Here is a 6,929-nt window from a genome sequence, read left to right on the forward strand (position 1 = left end):
GAGGGAGGTGGGGCTGGCACCAGGCAGTTCCTACAGACACCCAAAGGTGGGAAAGTGAAGGCTCCTTCTGAAAATCCAACATGGGGCTCCTAGGCTGTACCTCTGGGTGAAGAGGAGACAAAGCTGTGGATAAAACCAGGCTCCAGGCTACAAAGATGCTCAGGCCTGGAAGATCAGAACTGCTGTGGGACTGGTCACTCAGAGGCAGGGTGACAGAGGGATAAGAGGGGGACAGAATTAACTCAAGGGGCCCATGGGGACACAAATGAAAGCCTCTGTGGGCTGTGGAGGTGTCTGGGAGGGGGCTGGAGAAGGCTCCCTGGAGGGAGGGAATAGGGAGAGAGGGATGTTGAAGATGAGGCTCAGGCTACTGCCTGGTGGTCAGGGAGGTGGAACTCCCTTTCTCTAGGGTCCCCAGATGGCTGACTGGTGCCCACTCCGGGATCCATATAACTCATCCTTTGGGACAAAGTTGTTTCTGTTGCTTTCGACACTGTGAACTTGACCTGCTGCATGGGGGGGCCAGGCCCGGGTGGTAGGAAAGTTGGTTTCAAATGTGAGGGCTGGTGGGGGAGGAGAGCCGTTCTAGAGCCAGCTCTCTCAGGTCTGGAACAGGGACAGGGGAGACAGGGCAGCAGAGGGGTCCTAGTCACGTCTTAAAGTGTGTCCCCAGACACATATTTGTATCCAATACTGTCCTGCCTCAGTCCCCTCCCCATGGGCATATCCCTGAAGCTCTACCCTTCTGCCCACTTATTTACAACCACAGGCTTCTGGGCGCACTGTGTTCACTTGACACGTAACCGCAGACATCTACCCTCAGTGTGCACAGCCACACGCAGGGAGCTGGTCGGGACTTGTGAGATCTGTTCATCTGTGTTCAGATCCCCATCCCCTCACTGAGCCAGGATCCCCATGGCCCTTGGTCCTTTTCCTCCCCCTTTATCCCCATGGCACAAATACCCTCCTACCTTGATCAGCAGGTAACACAGGCTGCAGATTCTTGGCCTGAGGAGCTGGGGTGAGTGCAGGCCCTCACCTCCTCTGTACCCAGAAGCTGGCCATGGTGGCCTCCTTCCTCTGGTCCCCTTCTGGGCTCCCACTCAGCCTCCAGGCCACAACCCCAGGCCTAGGGCCCAGCTCTCTCCTGACCTGTGCCTCCAACTACATCTGGCAGCTGGGCTGGGCTCTGGGGCAGGGAGGGGCTGGTTCCTCAGGAGTGGGTGTCAGTGAATGGCTGCTCTGAGCTTCTGGAATCCTAAAGGGTCAGGGGAGGCTCACAACAGCCAGGCTCAGCTGCTGTGAACTCAAGGCCACCTGGGAGGCGGGGGTGTCCTGCTGGCTGCCCTCCTCAAATGTGCTCTGTCTCCCACAGATTGGCCCCTGGTGAGATATCTCCAGTAAGAATAGGGATACTCCAAAGATAGGGTTCCCCTGGTTATCCCCATGCCACCTTACTCTGCGTTCTGTGACCCTCAGGCACCTTGCCTACACACCTGGGGTCTTTTCTCAAGCAAGCTGGAATTCCTGGAACTTAGATCTGTCCCTCAATGACTAATCCCTAAGCCCCAGCTCGTTCCAGCTGGACTCTCTCCACTCAGATCCTGAGGGAAGGAAATGACCTGGGCCAAGGCCTGGCCGAGGAGACCCAGGAAGCCCCCCATCCTGGCAATGCAGATTTTCAGCAGACCCTGGCTGTTGGGCTGGGTGTCTTCTTCTCCATTCCCAGGTTACCTCTGTCTGAGGAATGCTCTCATAATGGTGGCAATAAGAGTCGCCACTTATGGGCACATACTGTAGGGGTGTGGAAACATCCTTATAGCTGTCCTGTGATGGGGACATCAACATCCTCTGAGCACTCACCCTGCACCAGGAACTAGGCTAAGCACCCTCCAGGCATCTTAAAAAATCTTCACCTTGCCACCTGCTTTTTGCCAATGAGGACACTGCAGCCCACACCACACTGGTCTATATCCCTACGTGCCACTCTCTTTGGCCAGTGAGCTTCTGGGCCACGCTGGCCAATAGAACTTTCTGTGATAATGGAAATGTTCTATATCTGTACTGTCCAATGCAATGGCCATTAGTTACAGTGGCTCCTGAGCACTTAAATGTGGCTACGGTAAGCAAGGAACTGGATCTTTTATTTCATTTTAATCTGTAGCTCCTGTATTAGACAGCACAGTTCTGGATTTTATTTTTCTCTGGGTCCCAGGCCTGGTAAGAATTGCCCTCAGTAAGTTTCTGTAAAATTAATGTAATAAACGAAACAGTTGGATGGTAAAATGTGTAGACCCGGTGCCCTCCCCTCTTCTCAACCATTGTCTCCCCTTCAGGCTTTAGGTTTTCCGACTTGTCTATATTCTGGTTACCAGGGCAACTGGCTAGAAGTCCCAGGGGAGGGGGAGGGGAGCTGTCTGGAGTTCCTGCCCCTCCCTCCTTTCTTTAAGGCTGGGGGGAGGAAGAAGGTGGCTGCTGGGAGGAAAGAGTACAGCTCTGCCTGGACGGATTGGGGGTGGGGGCTCTACGGCCCACCCCCGCTGGATTGCATTCTTCTGGGAGATAAAGCACCCTGCGCTGAAGTCAGCAGCCCTGGGTTCTCTTTTCACTTTGGCCAATGACTCTCTGTGTGACCTCTATCAGATCCCCCACCCTCCTGGACCGCAGTGCCTTTTCCAATAAACACCAGGTGCCCTCATGTGGTCTGTTCTAGCTTGAAGATGCAGAATTCCTCCTTCTTGTCCCTTGAAAGCGAGGTCTGAGTCTCCTCCAACTCTTCCTTCCTCTTGCCCATCTGCCCCTGAGCTCTCCTCCTTTGAGCACCTTTGCGGACACTGCCTGCCTGTTAATTACAGGCCTGGGTCCAGCTGCCCTCTAGTGGCCCTTAGTGACAATGACCTCCTTGCATTTGTACACATCCTTCTTTCCCACTGAAGAAAAGACTGACTCAAGGCCGGGAAGTGTCCTCAGAAGGCAGATATCTCCACTCAAGCACAAAATCACTGTGGTGCCCTTCCAGACAAGGGGAAAAGGCCCTGGAGTCTCATATGTGGGCTTGTTACAGCTATGCGAATTTGAACAAGTCACTTCGTCTCTCTGAGCACCAGTTTCTTCTCTGTAAAATGGGGGTTGGATCAGGCAGGATGGGGTAAGCTATGCTGCAGTAACAAACCATTCCAAAATCCCAGTGGATTTTAACCCCAAAGGCTGATTCCTCATTCATGCCTCCTGTCTACCATACTTTGGGTCAGCTATGGCTCTGCTCCATGTCACCTTCCCTTGAAGACTCGGGATGATGGAGCAATGGCCCTCCAGAGCATTGCTGGTCATCTTGGCAGAGGGAAGGAGAGACTGGTGAATTGGTGACTAGCTAGCAAATGCCAGCTAATTACAGCTCATTAACTAGACAGCCCCACCCATCACAAGGAGGCAGGGTAGAATAATTCTACCATGTGCTAAGAGCTGGGCAGCCAGAAATACTTGGTGAATGGTACTGAGCACCTGCTCACAGGTTGCTGTAAAAAAGAGGTGAGAGGTGCTGGCCCAATCCCCAGGAAGCTACCAAACCTCTCATCATGCACTGGTAGTGTGCTGTGAGCTCAATTCATGTGAGCCATGAAAACCGTCGCCTTTGGGACTTGGGTTGAAGCTCATTGGTGTTGCATGTGCTTAGTGTGTGAGGCCCTGGGTTCAATCCCTCCCCAAAATGCTTGCTGTGGAATTCCAATCTCCTTGTTTATTTTTCTCCCATGATGTCCTTTGACATCCACACCAGTTCCAGCTGTTCAGAGCCAGAGAAACAGAGAGGGACATGAACTTGCCACTGTATACAGAGTGCATTGGCAGCTGGACATCTAGGTTTCCAGGCTCCAAATTCTGAGACCCTCACCACCACTTATGGGTGGAGAAAGAGCAGCTCTGTCTACCCAGAGTCCTCTGGAAGGACTGTTGAGCTTGTCACCGTCTTGTAGGGAAGCCTACAGCCTTTGCCCTTTTCCTAAAGCTGCTCTCTTGGCCTTCCCAAGCCCTTCCCACTCGGCCAGAGTGGAGAACTGCGGAGGTGAAACAATGAGAAGCCTGTGCCTCCCTCCCAGCTAGAGTCCGAACATTGCAACCATTCCCACGCAGGGACCCTGAACATTCCTGCCTCCTGTCCTTCTGATCTGGGTGAAGCCCAGACACACCCGCCCTTCCTTACCTGACAGCTCCCAAGATTCTGCAAAACCTCCCAAAGCATAAATTAAAAACCGGCACACAGCCTGACCCCCTGATAGTTCTAAACCACTCAAAAATCTTGGCCTCTGAGTAGAATTTCAAAGAGACTAGCCCCATTCATCCAACAAGCAAGCCTTCAAGGGGACCCTGCCAAGTGCCAGGCAGGCCACAGATAGGACGACAAGCTGCGGTGGCTGCTTCTCACTGTCATGTGAACAAAGTCCCACACAAGATGGAGGCTGAAATGGAGAAAGCCTGTAGTGGGGTCAAGGAAGACTGTCTGGAAGAGGTGACAGAAGGCTCCTCAGGCCGTCCCCTTGATTCTAAGCCTTACTTGTCAAGTCACTTTCGATCTCCCTCGCCCCACTACTTGCTCACTGGCATTCTGAGCTTTAACTCACATCTCCCCGAAAAGGTTAGGCTCTGCCTAGTCCCCATGACATTGCAGTGTGGGCTCCTCTTCCTCTAACAAGGGAAACTCATGCACCCTTCAGCTGGGTAACCCCCTTCTCCAAGAAGCTTTCCTGACAACTCTTTCGCTGGGAGTCAGGCACTTCTTCGGCTCTGTTTTGGTTTCCCGCACATATTTCAATAACACTTTATGCATCCGTTTGCCCCTCCGGTTAGTGAGCTCTTTGGATTCAGGGACTACATCTTTACCTTTGCATTCTTGGAGTCATGTGGGTGGGATGGAGCTGGCATTTGACATGCTCCTGGAGAGCTTATCAGGAGAGTTATGTGATGGACAGCATTTATTGGGTGCCTTTCATCCCAAAATTTCCTTTGACATTTGCCATCACCCAGCGAGGCAGGGCAGGAGGGATAGGAAAGTAAACAGGTTTCTGTGGAGCCCCAGACCTGAGTTGAGCACAATGTTGGCACCAGTCGGGACCCTGTACCTGGACTGGAATCAGCTGTGATTTCAGGGCCTGGCATACAGAAATGTGAGGCAAGTTCAAGAAACTTGACCAAGGATGCATAATTTAACTGACTTCTAGAATTTACTATCTTTGGGCTCTGGCTTCAAGTTGCTCCCCATCCAGTCTGGCATGCCCTAGAAAATGGAAAGGTCCTGCCTCCGTGAGCACTGGTCCGTTTCTGTAGCCTCTACCCTCTGGGTCAAACCTCTCTCCAGTGCCCCCTTAGACAACACTAAAGACACAGTCAGTTATGGTTTTTGTTTATTTGTGTTGGCACTAGGTGTTGAATATGGGGCATTTCACCACTGAGCTATATCCCCAGTCCTTTTTATTTTGAGGCTGGGTCTTGTTAAGTTGCTGAAATTCTCACTAAATCTCTAAGGCTTAATAGAAAAGATAGGAGAAAGGAAAAAGGGGACACTGTCAAGGGAGAGAGCGGGTCCTCTCAGAGAGAGGAGGGATGCACGTTCCTCCTGCTCTCCAGTTTTATTGGAGGCCTCAGGGAAGTATCCAGGGAGTCCAACCCAGGTTTACCTCTTAGCTTTTGACTGACAGCAGAATTGTATCAGACTTCCAAGTCCCCATCACTAGCCTTCCCCATAGAGGGGAGACAATGTTAAAAGTCCAAGGCAACTCTGACCCAAGTTGGTTGGTTCTTATTGGAACTTGTTCTTACAGACTCTATGGTTAAGGGGCTTGCTCCTAATTATCCTATCTCTCTGAGTTCTGAAATATAATCTGTGTAAAGGTCACAAAGCACCTTGGGTAACTTGTATTCTTATCAGCAGGGAGAAGTCTTTCAGACCTGCATTTCTCCTACAGATAACAGGTTATTTGCTGAGCAACACAGTGTATCCTATTGACCTAAGCCAGGCAGGACTACAGGTAAATTTCTGCATAAAAGAAAGCATGGGGGACTGAGGTTGTAGCTCAGGGGTAGAGAGCTCGCCTCACACGTGCAAGACCCTGGGTTCGATCCTCAGCACCACATAAAAAGAAATAAGTGAAATAAAGGTATTGTGTCCAACTACAACTAAAAAAAAAAAATTAAAAAAAAAAGAAGCATGGACCAGGTGCCATGGCACACACCTGTAATCCCAGTGGCTTGGTAGGCTGAGGCAGGAGGATCATGAGTTCAAAGCCAGCCTCAGCAATGCTGAGGAACTAAGCAACTCAGTGAGACCCTGTCTCTAAACAAAATACAAAATAGGGCTGGGGATGTGGCTCAGTGGTTGAGTGCCCCTGAGTTCAATCTCGGTAACCCCATCCCCCCAATAAAAGAAAGCTTAGGGGTGGGGTGTCAGTACAGTAGGCCCAGTTTATAGAATTCTCCTCTTAACTTCATGTTCCCACCACCACATCTGTATATTACTTATTAGTAAGAAAAAAAGACTTGTGAAACCAGATCTTCAAATGTCAGATGTTTGCTCGCTGGGGGAAGGGAGCCCAGAATACATCGGGACCTGACACAGTAAGAGAAACTGAGGCAGAGCAGAATAGCTACCCAGTGAGTGGTGTTGCCCCCACCCCAATCTCGCATGGAGTGATCTGAAAGGCATTGGAAGGGCCCTACCCTCCAGTGGGTCCTTAGAGAACCCACTTTGCCCACCTACTTCTGCCACATCCTGCCTGCCCTGCACCAAACTCAGATTCTCGTGCTCCAACTCTCAACCCAGATTCTTAGGCTTACCAAACTCTAGGGATTCCTGTCCAGACACTCAGCCCCCAGACATCCAGTCTCAAACCCTGGGTGATCCTAGATGCTTTTCTCCTCCTCTCCAAGCTTGTCCCCTC

The sequence above is a fragment of the Marmota flaviventris genome, chromosome 3 (assembly GCF_047511675.1).
Source record: "Marmota flaviventris isolate mMarFla1 chromosome 3, mMarFla1.hap1, whole genome shotgun sequence".
Classification (NCBI taxonomy): Eukaryota; Metazoa; Chordata; class Mammalia; order Rodentia; family Sciuridae; genus Marmota; species Marmota flaviventris.